This window comes from Lissotriton helveticus, chromosome 7 (assembly GCF_964261635.1).
Source record: "Lissotriton helveticus chromosome 7, aLisHel1.1, whole genome shotgun sequence".
NCBI lineage: Eukaryota > Metazoa > Chordata > Amphibia > Caudata > Salamandridae > Lissotriton > Lissotriton helveticus.
The window spans coordinates 293,611,582-293,627,194 of NC_136068.1; the positions used below are offsets into that span (position 1 = coordinate 293,611,582).

The 15,613-nt window shown below is 45.1% G+C and overlaps 1 protein-coding gene across 2 annotated transcripts in view; it reads right to left on the minus strand.

The window, feature by feature from the left end:
* Positions 1-15,613, minus strand: part of CDK5RAP1 (CDK5RAP1 mitochondrial tRNA methylthiotransferase) — a 236,214-nt gene that overhangs the window by 188,987 nt on the left and 31,614 nt on the right. The window lies entirely within an intron of this gene.

Here is a 15,613-nt window from a genome sequence, read left to right on the forward strand (position 1 = left end):
TTGTTTGTCCGGTTGTTGCCGCGGGCTGTTCCCTGCATCTGTGGATTCTCTCCTTCAGCTGTAGCTCCTCGCCGGACCCGCTCCGCGGGTCCCGCTTCGTGGTGTGGTGAGAGGCGCAGCGCGGTTGGAGGGGCTTTGTTCCTGGACTTTGGCGTGGACACAGGCAAGCTCAGGGCTGCGAGCGGACCCGCAGGGACTCAAACTTCCAGGAGTCCCTGCGTGAGGTCAACCCACAACACCTGGGTCGCTCTCCCTGACTGCCCCGCCCCTCGCCCCACCTTTTCCCCTTTATTACCGCACTGTGACACCGCTGCGCGGGAGGGCGCCGGGAGAAGCCCGGGACAAGGGCGGGACCGTCTTAGGCCGTCCTAGGCCGGAGTAGGCTGGGCTGGGCCTACTCTCTTGGCTGTGTTTTCTGGTATTTGGCCCAAGTAAGGGAGTAAGGGATACAGTGTTCCATATTCTTGTTGTACCCTAGATGCCATGCCGTCCCCGGCTAGGGATAGCACCCCCATGAAACAGTGTGGAGTTAAAAATAAGACCTTAGAGAATTACTTTCCTCGGGCTGTGGGGGAAGGGGACAAGGAGAGTACTTTAAACCGGCTTAGGACTGAGCGGAGACGCTCTATAGACAACCTGAAAAATAAACCTCTTGGAGAATATCTCACCACGCCTACTGTAGAGTTGACCCCAATAGATGATGTTCCCATTCTGTTGAGGGATTGTATAGAAACCCGCTTAGCGTCACCCATGAGTTCTATCCCAGCGAGCAGCTTAAGCCCAAGCAAGGTGACTATTGATTTAATTTCTCAACCTCCCCCAGCCCCGAAATCTAGGAAAGCTAAACCTAAGCCAGCTGCAGCACATGGAGTGTTTGGGCCTCCCCCAAACAAACGTAGGAGAAAAGCGAAGGGCCCACAGGGAATGAACAAAGTCAAAATACCTCACTCCGAGTTTGGGAAGCCATCTAAACCCCCCACACCGACTGTGATAACAGTGGAGGAGCCACATCCTAATCCTGCTGCACAGGACGGTTTGGCCCCTGGTCGGACGAAAGATATAGTAAATAACATTGCCATTGCCCCCATCATTGTTGCCCCGCTAGGCAACTTGGAATTTTTGCTGAGGTCCCTACTTTTACCAATTAGTGAAAGCATTAAAAAGGTGGAAATTAGATTAACCATCCTTGAGGCTACACTAAGTAGTATGAAAATTCCGGTCAACTCTCAAGGAAGGCCCCCTGAGCTCATCGCCACCCCAACAGCCCCTAAACATCCTCAAGAAAGCGCAACGAGTTCAGCCCCGACACAGGTTGCGATTGTGGCTGCCCCACCACAATCTCAGAGGAATAACCCCGCTCGAATGAAGACTTCTAATCCCATTGGACCTACCCCCCCTGTAAACTCTGTCCCTCCACCACAGCCCACAGATAGTGTCGCACCGACACCACTATTGAAGCTTCCCCCCAGGCCTGGTAGACCTAATTTACCACCAGAGGCAAACGACTTCACTGTAGTCATGGCGGGCGTTCCCCCGCTAGAGGTGGGTGAAGCAGAGGATTTTTGTGCCCTAAAAAGTAGGGTAATTAAGTGGTTAAACTTGAACAGACCCTTACCAGTACATTTAAATAACGAAATCATAATGGTTAGAAGGGTTCCATGGGTGGGGAGAACTCGTAAATCCATCATAGGGGATTGCATATTGGTGAGCCTCAGGGACGTTGGAACTGTTACTCACATATGCCAGGGAAAGAACAGATCGCAGGTGTCAACCATCCAAACCCTTCATGTGTCTTTCTTCTTCCCCCCTATCCCTGTCCCTGCCCCTGCACATACGCTTCGTACCTATGATAACTGGGAAAGGGTCGGTCGGAGAGGCGATCGTCACGAATTTAATCCTAGGCCAGTATCCAGCCGCCCAGAGCCACCCCTTCATACATTCAACCGGTTTTACTGTCTGGATGGCTTAGAGGGGGTAGATTGACAAATGGTTAACGGTCCTCAGGAAGAAGGGGGTAAAGGGGTTCTGAAAGAAGAGTTGGAGGCGCACAGTTCGGTGGCAATGCAAATGCCATCAAGTTGCGGCATGACGCCTGTGCTGGATGAACCCAGGGCAGCAGATATCGGTTGTATAGGAGAGGGACATGGGCCGGATATAGAAAAGACAAGGTGTGGGTTACAAAGGGGGCGCCAGGGGGGAGTGGAGCAGGGGGGCGAGGCATTGAGAATTATTTCATGGAATATAGCTGGTCTGGCTGGAAAATTTGATAACAAAGAGTGGCTCGACTATATCAGGAAATTCCATGTAATCTGTCTGCAGGAGACTTGGGCATTGGAGAATAACTTCCACTTGCAAGGGTATAAGTGTTTTTTTGTACCCGCCCAAAAATCAAGACCAGGGAGAGCCATGGGAGGATTATCTATTTATATAGACTTGGGTCTTCCGGGCAGTTGCTCCTGCCCAGACTGGAACTCCCACAGGATCCAGGCAGTTAGGTTCTCAGGGAAGGGGCTTAGATTTGTAGTTTTTAATATCTACAACAATGAGTCAGCGGGAACCCACACCCCTCTTGTCGTTGAATTGGATCACAGGTTGGGTCAGGAAACAACGGGCCAACAAAAGGGGCAGACACATGCAATGATGGTTATGGGAGACTACAATTGCCATCTGTGCCCGGCACTGGTTCAAAAAAACCCAGACTGGTCCCAGTGCCCCATGGAGAAGGGGCCTCACTTTTCCCATACGCCGACTGGGCTAGCTTTTAGCACGCTCCGGCTCAAGTATGACCTTGAGCATACTATTAACATAATGGGGACGCAGGAGGATGGCACACTTCCACCTACATTTAAGGGTAGAGGGTGCTCATCCTTTATAGACTATATCCTGGTCTCAAGATCTCTGATAAACAAGATAACTAGTGCAGGGATTGAATGGAGTGGCTTCAGTGACCATAACCCTCTCGTCTTGGAGCTGTTGTACAGGGTGGGCCCAAGAAATAGAGCCCAACACACATGTATTGAGAGGGCAACAGATCAAGGCAAGAGACTAAAGTGGTCCAAAATTGACGGGGAAAAGTTTTACAAGGACCTGGTTGACGCCGGCAACTTGGCCATCAATGATTGTTTAGACACAGAGGTTCATGGTCTGAGGCTGCTGGAGGCATTCGATCAGATCGCCAAGTTGATCGACGGTCTATTAAAGACTTGTGTGCCCTTAAAGAACCACAGGAATCCTCGATGGTTCGATAAAGACTGCTCCAAAGCTCTGAGGGAGCTGAAAAGCTGCCTTAAATCTAAACCAAGGGTCCACCATAAAGTGAAGGCGTGCAGAGAAAATTATAAAAAAAGAGATTAAGAGGAGGAAACTAGTCTTACAGGCAGAAGCGTGGGCAGATTTAAGAGAAGTTGGGGAAAGAAAGGACCTAGCGGGTTTCTGGAGGATTATTAATAACCCAACTTTCCAGGAAAAAGACACCCCGGAGATAGGGGTTAATATCCTCCCAGAACAGTGGGTTACCCACTATAGGAGCTTGTATAACCACGAGCCTGGTACCACTGTAGAGTTATCGGCTATCCCAACTCAGGCACCACTGGTTGAATTCACCATTAAGGAGATCACCGCAGGGATTGAGGGTTTGACTAAAAATAAAGCCCCGGGGCCTGACGGAATCCCCCCAGATCTGTTTTTGAGTAACATCGAATTTTGGGCCCCTTTAATGACAAGGGTCATTAATACTGCTATTACCTGCGGCCTGCCTCCGTCCTGGTCAAAAGCGGTAATTGTGCCGATTTTTAAGAAGGGCAATAGGGATGACCCCAAGTGTTATCGCCCGATTTCCCTGATTGATATGTCAGCAAAACTTTTGGGAAGGGCAATTCTTAACAGACTGTCCGAGTGGACCGAAGAAAATAACACCTTCTCGGACACTCAATATGGATTTAGGACAGGGAGGTCCACTAGTGACCAATGCCTGAACCTTTACATGCTGACTGCCAAATATACCATGGCTAGTGATGAACCCATTTACATGGGTTTCATGGATTTGGCAGCAGCATTCGATCACGTCAATAGGGAGAAATTGTGGGGCATGATGTTTAGCATGGGGATCGAGAGTGGCCTAATTGCTATTTTGAGGGAATTGCACAGCGACACTACGGCTAAGGTCCGTTACAACAGGGAGGGGGGATTGACTAATTCATTCCCCTGTATGAGCGGTGTTCGGCAAGGCTGCATCCTTGCCCCTTTTCTGTTTTCCCTGTATATTAATAATTTGGAGCAGTTTTTGTTGGGTTTAAAGGTTGATTGTCCAAGGGTCGGGTCGCGTCATATTCCTGTTCTGCTTTACGCAGATGACGCAGTGCTGATTGCACGTACACCCAGGAGCCTACAAATCCTGATCGATGGATTTGTTAAGTTCATGGGCGCCCTGGACCTTTTTGTTAATTTGGGTAAATCCTATGTGCTCCGGGCGGGGAAAAAATCTACTTCCAAATTTACTTACACAATAGGGAGTCACATTGTAGAAGAGGTCAAAACGTTTCCCTATCTTGGTGTAATATTTGATGGTGCTTTACAGTTTGATCCCTTGGTGGAGGAGCGTTGTGGTAAAATGATTGCATCTAACGGGGCAATAGCTAGCTATGGCAGGAGGCTAGGAAGATGGTCCCCGGAACAGGTGATGAACTTGTACAGCTCTGTATCATGCTCCAAAGTTATTTATGGGGCTGAAGTATGGGGCTTCGTTAATACCACAAGAATCCAACGGGAAGAAAACAAATATCTGAAATCAATCCTGAGGGTACCCCAAAGTACCGCTGGATTGATTGCCCACAGGGAGTTAGGGACGCCTTATATAGAAGATCTGGTAAAATTGAGGCCCATAGTAGCCTGGTTAAAAATCTGGGTCAATCCTGATGCGTCACTCAGTAGAGAAATCTTATCGGATTGTTTGGAGAGGGACAAATGTATGCGCATCCCCTGGCTCCGCTATGTGAAGAACACTTTAGAGGAACTAGGTTTTGGGAACCTCTTTACTAACCCTGCATCAATTGTAGCCCAGAATAAGTTGCAAGTTGGGAAAATTTTTCTAGAGTGGAAAAACCTATGCAGAGCTGAGGCGGAAGGGTGTAAAAAGACAGTGAGGGACCATAACCTAGTGAAGAGCGCGGAGGGTATGGAACCATACTTGTACCTCATGTATAACGCACAGGACAGGTTCTTGTTGTGCCGTTTTAGGCTGAACCTACTCCCATTTATGTTGGCATCACCAGTAGGATTTGCTACATCAATCGAACAGAAGGGGCCCTGCGGCTGCGACAACAGGTCTCCGCAGGACTCCCTTCACTTTGTTTTACTTTGTCCCTTTTATACAATGCCCAGACGCAGATTCCTTTTAACCCTCTTAAAAAAAAACAAATTGGCCCACGCCAGGGAGGCACTAGTATTTTTACAGAAAGCTTCGGACCCCTTAACATTATGTAGTATTATGAATTTCATTAAGGTAGCGGTCCGATTAAGACATACCAGGGGAGAAGAATGAAATGTCTTACATTTTATGTCTTTTAAATGTTATACACTGCTTATACTGTTTGCATTTTAGGCTTTGTTTACACTCTGTACAAAGGATCTTGGATATGTTTAATGACTTTTTACTATGTATATATGTGTGTGCTTTTATGGCGATTTTTAATCACCGAATAAAGATTCTTTGAATTGAATTGACTCAATTTTACAGTTGTGCACAAATCACTTTCACTTTTGTATATTTGCACGTAAAAAAGCAACTGACAAACCACATAGTGAATCGATTTAGTGAGATTACCTAGCCCAAAAGCGGTTAGTCTTAGCATAGAGAGGTCAATGAGCACCTTGATTAGAGGTATTTATACCAAGATGTTAACAAATCAGGAAACCGAATGCAAGCATGTATGCACTGATTTTATATTTGTATTTATTTAAATATTGAATATACATCATAAGTATATGTATGTTGCACAGTGAAATGTTTTATAGGGATATATTTATCTATATCCAGTGCTACTAAAACGCTGTGGTCAGCAAGCTTTGTGGCCAATTATACATTATATATATATATATATATATATATTACCTACTGGCGGTCGCCAGTAGGTATATATAGTTAGGATTTTTTCCCAATGGGATTTTTGAAAATTCTATGTCTAATAACTTTGGCGTTTGTGGACGGAATTGGCTGAAATTTTCTGGAAAATGGAACATTTTGTTTCTGAGCAGCCCCTGAAAATTTGGGGGGGGGGTTTGTCCAGGGGGGGCCGAGAAAAAAGGGGGGTCCCAAAACGTGTTTTTAACATTGAGTTTTCCATAGGGCGGTTAGCCTCACTTTTAGCCCGAACGGCTGAATGGATTTGCACAATACTTGGCTAAATTGTAGGGACTGGTAGCCCGATGTGCCTTTTGTAGGTCTCAATATATGTGCTGCAGTGGATTTTGAGAAATTAACGTTCAAAAAAAGATATATATCTGTAAGCGCGGACCGGGCAGCGCCCCGGTTCGCGGACCTTAAGCGTACCGGAACTTCGCGTAGCGAAGCTGATTGGCTCTCCGGTGTCTGTCAACATTCTAAACAGTCCGGAGCGGCCGCCATCTTGTCTCTCGGTAGGATCGAGAGACAAGAGGAGGCCAAAACAAAGGGGGAAATAACTATAAGGGGGCATAGTAGATCCTCGCTGACCCCCTAGGTTTAATGTGGAGGTTTTAAAGGGGCCTCGCGGGGCAAAAAAAAAAAAATTTTTTTTTTGTTTTTTTTCGTGGTTAGCGCCCGGTCCGCGAACCGGGAAGCGTTCTGGGGAGCGTACTACAATGAAAAATGAATGATAGTCTTTTCAAATGCTGTATGTTAATTGATTGTTGGATTTTTTGATTATTTTTTATTTCCTTTATCTTCCCAGGGAGCGACCCGGTACGCGAACCGTTGAGCGCCTCGGTTCGCGGACCTTAAGCGTTCCGGGAGTCCACCATTTTGTGTTTCGGTCGAATTAAGATACAAGATGGAGGGCAAATAATGTTCGGAATGGGTAGAAGGGGGCACGGTAGAGTTATCTTGACCCCCTAGGTTTTCTGAGGGTGGCTGAGGAGGTTTATATGTGCGAAAAAAAAACATTTTTTTAAAAAAATTTCGCGAGGTTAGCTCCCGGTACGCGTACCGGGTAGCGCCCCAGGGAGCGTACTTTGTTGAAAATTAGTGAAAAAAGTTAGAGTAAAATAATAATTGTGAGTGATTAGATGTAGGGTAGCTCTGAGAAGAGCTTTTGGGTTTATGGTACATTTAGGTACTTATAAGTAGGTACCAATGCACATTCTTAAATTCAGAGTGAAAACTCTGTTGCCCTCATCTGAGAAGTGAACTCCATCTCCTCTGTAGATATCTTGCATGTAGTAACGCAAGTTATTGTTGTACAGGGAGCCCATTCCATGGTCTCTCATGTAAGCTGAAACAGATTTGTTTACATGCTTCCTCGACTTCTCAATTTGTGGACAAAATTGGTTTGACCACCTCCATTTCTGTCTTTGGCATATATTTGAATATACCAAGGCAGTCTGAGGAAAAAGTGCCATTAATTGCTCAAAGGTGTCCTTTAAAAGCATTTCCAGACCTACACCAGTCAAAGTGCCCAAGTCATTACCTCCACAGTGCACAATTAACAGGTCAGGTTTTGGCAAATGCATAAAGGTTTTCACCAATGGTATCAATTGGTGACATTTTAATCCTCTGTGGCCAAACCACTTAATTTCCACATCTTGTAAATTGAGGTTAGGTAAATTCCTGCTTTCAACGTACCTTTGAGCCCAGTGAATATAACTATGACCAACAATCCAGACAGAAAACATGGTGAGAGAAGGTTCTCCTGCAGTCAGATGAAGTGTGGCAATGAAATGGCAGTTGAAAAAATGAGAGTGTAAAATGAAAAAAAAACTGTGGAGTTTCTGTGTTCATGAAGCAGTAACAGTGATTGGTGGATTTTGATTGATGAAAACAGAAAGTTAGGGTGCACAGATGTGTTCTTTGAAAGATGTATTTTGAGTGGTCAATAAAAAATCATTAAATGAAAGAATGCACTGGATATGCAGGTGCAATGAGAGTTCAGAGTTCAATTGCAACATTGTTGTGTGAACTTGCAAACACCAGAGTTTTTCCAAGAGGTGGTTGCTATGGAAAATAGGCAGAAAGGGCAGAGGGGGAAGGGTTTTCATTTGAAAAAAAGTGAGGGAAGAGTTTTGATTGGGTGACATGAGAAATATGTGTGAAGAATTACAGCATTTCTGTGCTTTTGATAGCTGCAGACTGTGGAGTGCATACCTTTTGCTCTGCTGAAGACAAATTGGTGTGTTTCTTAGACTGTTTTCAAACTCAAAGTATTTGCTAAGGTGAGAAAATATTTCTTTAATTTAGATAGAGAATAGTGTGCTTTAAGGAGAAAATTATGATTTATGTGGCGCAAATTGCTTGTAAATATGCTCTCACATGTGTATGGAAAATTTTGATTTTGAATGTTTGTGTTACATAGCCATGTTAAAAGTGACCCAACCATGCTGGAAAGCCAATCAAAAAATGCTTTCATGTGTTTTAATGACATTTTAAGTCATTTTCCCATGTGCAGTGTTTAGAAATTATGATTTGAAAATCGTTTTTGGGGAAAAGGAATTGTTTTTAAATTCATGCCCGCCCGACACCTCCCTTTCGCCCTATTCACTACCGCACCCTCTGACACTCCTTTTCCTCTGTGTCCGATTGTCCAGGCCGGTCCTAGGGTATCAGCTAGCCCTGCAGATGTAGTTTATGGCCCCAGCTGTAAAGAATCACCCCTCTTCAAAGGAGTTATAGTAGATCAAGGCCCACACTCGATGAGATCCGTCACAGCAGACGCGTTCCTATTATCTGAAAACCATCCTGTATTGTGATTGGGGAGGGGACCGAGCCTGAAGCGGAAGATTCCAGGGATGACTCTTTGTACATCAAAGTTTTTACAATTATGTGTCACATTAAAAATATATAGCACTCCAACAAAGTAGTAAGATTATAAAACTTTAATAACTTATAAATATATACAAGAAAACAAAAACAGTAATAACATATAAACATTTTTAGGGAAAAACAACGAAGTAGCGGTCGGCTGTGCGAATAGTCCCAACGCAGCACAACGTCCAGATTTCTGGCGTGGGGCGTCGCGGGGGGTGGGTCATCAGTAGCAAACTGTTGTGCGAATAGTTCCAAGGCAGCAGAACGATGGCACCAAGGTGATGTCCAGTAAGTTGCCGCACTGGTTTTGGTATCCTACAATGCTGCTCCGAATAACGGCGTGGGGCGCCCCGGGGGAGGCGGCGTGAACGGGCCTCTCCAGGTGGAGTCTCGTCTGTTGTAGTGGGGCGCCCCTTTACCGTTTCAGTTGCCATTCCGTCCGCTTTTGGTCCACTGTGTCAAAAGCCGCAATTCAGCTGAGTTGCGCCCACTCTTGCGGTGCAGCGATAGGCGGCTGTCACAGGACTCTCAAAATGGCGGCAGGCTGTTTCCTTTTTGGGCCTGGTCCACTGAAATGGCCCTGGGACACCTTGGAAATCGGACGCTTGTCTGCTAGGTCTTGGACCCCATTCTCGAAAGCTTCCCCTCCGCCTTGAGGATTCATCAAAAGTTTTGGGGGCCCCCCCGACTCCTGGTGGGGAGCGGCTGCCATGATTGCTCGCGGAATGACCACGACGGAGCTACGAGATGGTGGTGCTCTCATGCTGACGCCAGCTTCAGTCTGAAACATCCAGAAACAAGGTGGGGCTTTCAACGTTTGGGAAAAAAAAAAGTTTTCATCCAATGAAAAGTGTTGTTTTTAGGTCATATGATCAAGCCTTCCATCATTAGGAAACCAAAAGTAAAATGAACCAATGAAAAGTTTTATAAACAAGTCACATGACCTGTTATGCGGCATAGGGTATAAAATGCGGAGAAAATACGTTGGCACGTGAGGCGGCGTCAGTAGCGGACCGATGTGCGAATAGGCCGAAGGCAACACAACGCGCCAAGATCCGGATGGCACCGAGGTGGTGTCCAGCAAGTTGCAGCACTGGTGTGGCCATCCTACAATGCTGAAAGTCGGCGTGGGGCGCCCCGTTGGCCTGTGAGTTTGCGTCAGTAGCGGACCGATGTGTGAATAGGCCGAAGGCAGCACAAGGTGCCAAGATCCGGATGTCACCGTGGTGGTTTCATAGTTGAGAGGCACTTCATCTGCAATGGGGCGCCGAGATCCGGATGGCACCGAGGTGATGTCTAGCAAGTTGCTGTACTGGTGTGGTCATCCTACAATGCTGAAACTCGGCGTGGGGCGCCCAATTAGCCTGTGAGATGGCGTCAGTAGCGGACCGATGTGTGAATGGGGCAAAGGTAGCGCAAGAATATTTTCTGAATAGAAGACACCACAAGGCGCTGAGATGCCAAGATCCGGATGGCACCGAGGTGGTGTCTAGCAAGTTGTGGCACTGGTGTGGCCATCCTACAATGGTAAAAGTCGGCGTGGGGCGCCCTGTTGGCCTGTGAGATGGTGTCAGTAGCGGACCGATGTGCGAATGGGGCCAAAGGCAGCGCAACAATATTTTCTGACTAGAAGACACCACAAGGCGCTGAGATGCCAAGATCCGGATGGCACCGAGGTGATGTCTAGCAAGTTGCTGTACTGGTGTGGCCATCCTACAATGCTGAAACTCGGCGTGGGGCGCTCCATTAGCCTGTGAGATGGTGTCAGTAGCGGACCGATGTGCGAATGGGGCCAAAGGCAGCGCAACAATATTTTCTGAATAGAAGACACCACAAGGCGCTGAGATGCCAAGATCCGGATGGCACCGAGGTGGTGTCTAGTAAGGTGCACTGGTGTGGCCATCCTACAATGCTGAAAGTCGGCGTGGGGCGCCCCGTTGGCCTGTGAGATGGCGGCAGTAGCGGACCGATGTGCGAATGGGGCCAAAGGCAGCGCAACAATATTTTTGGAATAGAAGAGACCACAAGGCGCTGAGATTCGGTTAGCACCGAGGTGGTGTCTAGCAAGCTATGCAGCTGAGTTGCGTGCGCACTTGCGGCGAATAGGTCGAAGGCAGCACAACAATGTTTTCTGAATAGAAGACACCACAAGGCGCTGAGATTCGGTTACCACCGAGGTGATGTCTAGCAAGTTGCCGCACTGGTGTGGCCATCCTACAATACTGCTCCGAATAACGGCGTGGGGTGCCCGAAGGGGGGGGGGGGGAGGAGGCGTGAACGGGCCTTCCTAGGTGGAGGCTCGTCTGCTGTAGTGGGGCGCCCCTTTATCGTTTCAGTTGCCATTCAGCTGAGTTTCGGCTGCTCTTGATGCTACAGCGACAGGCGGCTGCAACAGGACTCTCAAAATGGCGGCCTGTTCTTTGGATTTGGGCCTGGTCCACTAAAATGGCCCTGGGACACCTTAGAACTCGGACGCTCGATTTTTTTTTTCCTTTCCTGTACATGCAAAAAAAGGTAAATTTCCGGTACGTTACACGCTTCATCTGCCACGATGAACTCTCCAGAGGAACCGAAAAAAAATATAGTTATGGTAACTATACCATGCATCGTCATATGGAGAGGTGGCACCAATTAATTATAGTGCTGCATAAAAGAGAGATTTGGAGGAGAACCCCTGACCTGCTAGTACATTTGACTATATCCTGGACCTGCCTGTCCTCGCCCAAAATGGCGCCGGAATAAATGGGACTTGTAACTCCTTGTTGTGTGCTGGTTGCAGAACCTTGAAATCACGAGATACGTATGCAGTTTTGAAGCACATGGCGGGCGGGGACGAGAATTGATTGAATATTTCGACATCCCTATTGATATTAAGTTCTGATGTGTTATTGATTACTGTACTATTGAAAGTTCGAATTAACGTCACCCATGGTACTGTCGTGTATTTCTATAGGTTCTGAATCGATCCCCCTATTCCTGACCCTATTCTGGTTAAACTACCTAGCTAGTTAATTAACAGTCAGCCCATGAGGCAAGAAATCCCCCATGATGCAGATACCGTTATCTGACGCAGTCACACTACGGCACAGGAACGTGTTATCTGATTAGGTCATAACGCTTGAGATCTAATTAGACAAGCGACATTCCTCCAGCCCCTGATAAGGCATACGACGTTCTCATAACAAATCAAACCTATGACAACCTGGATAATCCGTGCGGCCATTGTTTTGATTTCACAGAGAACTTTAGTAAAGAATGTGCTAACGAGCAAGTCGTATGACATCTTTATTGACGTACCTATGTCCATCCTTACGTCAATCCCGGCACCTTTAAGGTATAAATATTGCCGACCTTGCCCTATGCAAAACACACGCGTGGTGACAAGACGGAGCAGCCATACTTGCCGAAGCCGAGAGCAGAAGCAGACCCCGCAGGCAGCAGCCCCGCCTTCCTGACGCGCTGAGAGACGCGCTGCTATCTCAAGCCGAGAGACCCAGCACCGGCGCTTCTGGGCAGCCCTCGCAGGCAGCCTGGAATATCGAGAGCAGAGAAAGAGATACCATTCCTCATTCATCCTAAATTCCAGGTACAGAACTGAATAACCCCTCCTAGAGAATTCTTTAGTTATTCACTTGGCAAAAACAAACTTAACTTAAACTGTAACTTTCTATTCCCGCCCACGCATTAGACTTAGGTCAGGTACACGGGGTAGGCGTATTTAGAAACACCAGTTGAGTACGTTTAGTCAAATGTATATGTGTATGTAAACATATTTTAATTATTTTAAAGCATCATATGGCTCAGAAACCATATCAATGTTTTTACAGTATTATTTTATACTATTGCTTTTAATGTATGCACTTTACTTAACTATAAGTATTGCAATAATATCGATCCATTTCTCTTGTACGAGAAAAGAGACTGATCAATAAATAACATCTTTTATTGAACACGCCCGTCTCTTCCTTTTCTCTACATTCTGATGAGACTAAGAATGCACGTACTGACTGAGTAAAATAATTGCCTTGTGCTCACACGACTCTTGAGATTGACTCTTGATTAGGGGAGAGCAAAGTTGTCATGTTCTATGGTTGTCAGAAACTAAATCCCTTCTTGTCTAATCAGGGGAGTTAATCCTTCCTTGAACATTCGAGAAAGTTTCTAGCGAACTCTGAGCTTAGCTGGCAAACCCAAAAATTAAGTCTAGTATCGACAGTAGTAGACCTAGTTAACGTCTGGTCTAGGCCTTTACTGCCGTAGGTACTATTCCAATGCGCAGAGCCTATTGGGAAAATAGGAGCTACACTACAGTACTTGCCCGCAAATGTATATCTAGATAATTTTATTGTAACTGGCCCTGTCGTATTTTAATTATAAAATGTAAGTCCACCGATTCCGTAACTGTTAGACACCTTAGTTCTTGCAACCTAATGGCCCGCCCGTTACGTTCCTCTACAGTGTAAATGTCTACTCATCATATACGATTACAGTTTGCTCCGTGGCCGGCCCACGTGGTTATAGGCTCGTATTTGTATAATGAAATTTTCACAATAAAGGTTTTTAAAAGAAAACATGGTAGTAGTATATAAATTGGTAAAGTTTTTAATAATAGTCACTGTTTTAGAATCATTAAAAGGCAAGTGAAATAAAGCAGACCAATTACATGAAGGGTAAAAGGTATAATACGAAGGAACGCAGTAAAGATAAATGGTCAAGGGCTGTTGTGTTTTCTACTCCTGCAACATAAAGTGATCGATAAGAATCTCATATTCAGGCGTATCGGCGACTAAGACAGCAGGTCGACCCTCTTTTGCTCAACGGCTCCGTCATGGGACGAAGAAACGCTCTTTTTCTCGAAAAAAGAATATATTTTACTTGCAGGACAGTTGTAAATTTTCCGGGAAAGTACATTAGCCTGGAACATTATAACATATATTTAAGAAAAAATAATGTTCGGAAGTAATAAAAAGCGTAATTTTTAGGTCATATGACCAAGCCTTTCATCATTAGAATAAGAAAAGTAAAATGAACCAATGAAAAGTTTTATTAACAAGTCACATGACTTGTTATGCTTACGTTACGCGCTGCGCGCCCCGGATGACTTCCGGATGCGCTAACGCGGCGCGTCATATGACGCATTACGCGACAACGCAGGTCCAGAATATAGTCAAAATGTCTCCACCAACCAGCGGTCGGAACACAACCCCTTTCAGCAGGCTAAATAGTTCTGTTAAATGACAACAGAAGGGACAGGCAACAAGTCCCTTTGAGATGTCATCAGTGATGTCATCAGTGATGTCACTGACCATGTCATGAATGATGTAATATGTGACATCATCAGCAGTGGATTGCGGGTGCGCGATATATAGTTAGTGCAACTAACTATATATGGAATTTCAATGGTTTTGTGTGAGTAAAATAAGGTTTTTTAAATGCTAATTCCTAACTATATATGGTCTATAACCTATGGTTTTTTCAGTGAATATATATATATATATATATATATATATATATATATATATATATATATATATATATATATATATTACCTACTGGCGGTCGCCAGTAGGTATATATAGTTAGGATTTTTTTCCTATGGGATTTTTCAGAATTCTATGTTGAATAACTTTGGCGTTGATGGACGGAATTGGCTGAAATTTTCCTGAAAATGGCACATTTACTCTCCGGTCCTTCCCTGAGTTTGGGGGGGATTCGTCAAGCGGGGGCAGAGAAAAAAGGGGGGTCCCAAAACGTGTTTTCCCCATGCAATTTTCCATAGGGCGGTTAGACTCACTTTTAGCCCGAACGGCTGAATGGATTTCCACCAAACTTGGCAAAATTGTAGGGACTGTTAGCCCGATGTGCCTTTGCTATGTCTCAAGATATATGCTACAGTGGTTTTTACGAAAATTAACTTTGAAAAATATATATTGGGCTACATTGGGCTATATATATATGTTAGAGCCCAAATGTAGCCCAATGTAGCCCAAAGATGGCCACCAGAGACAAAAAAAAATCAAATGCAGCCCAAATATCAGCCAGATGTAGCCCAACTATAGCCCAATGACAGAATGTCCCAGAGTGTTCTAAAGAACAACTAGAGTGCTAACAGTCTTACTTATGACAAAAGTATGGCACACCTGAAGTCATCTTGATTGGAATAAAGTGTTAACACTTAAAACATTTAATTTGCAAAGGAACAAAATGAGGGGGTTCATTTTGCCATAGAAATTATGATTAGTGCTGAAGAAAGAAAAATTAGGGCACATTTTGAGTGACTTCTCAAATACTCTTATATTTCATTAAAGAAATTCTGATATGCAGTCTCCCAAGATGGCCACCAGAGACAAAAGAGCCCAAATGTAGCCCAAATATCAGCCAGATGTAGCCCAACTATATCCCAATGACAGAATGTCCCAGAGTGTTCTAAAGAACAAACTAGAACGCTAACAGTCTTACTTATGACAAAAGTATGGCACACCTGAAGTCATCTTGATTGGAATAAAGTGGTAACACTTAATACATTTAATTTGAAAAGGAACAAAATGAGGGGTTTCATTTTGCCATAGAAATTTTATATATATATATACATATATATATACACATATATATATATAC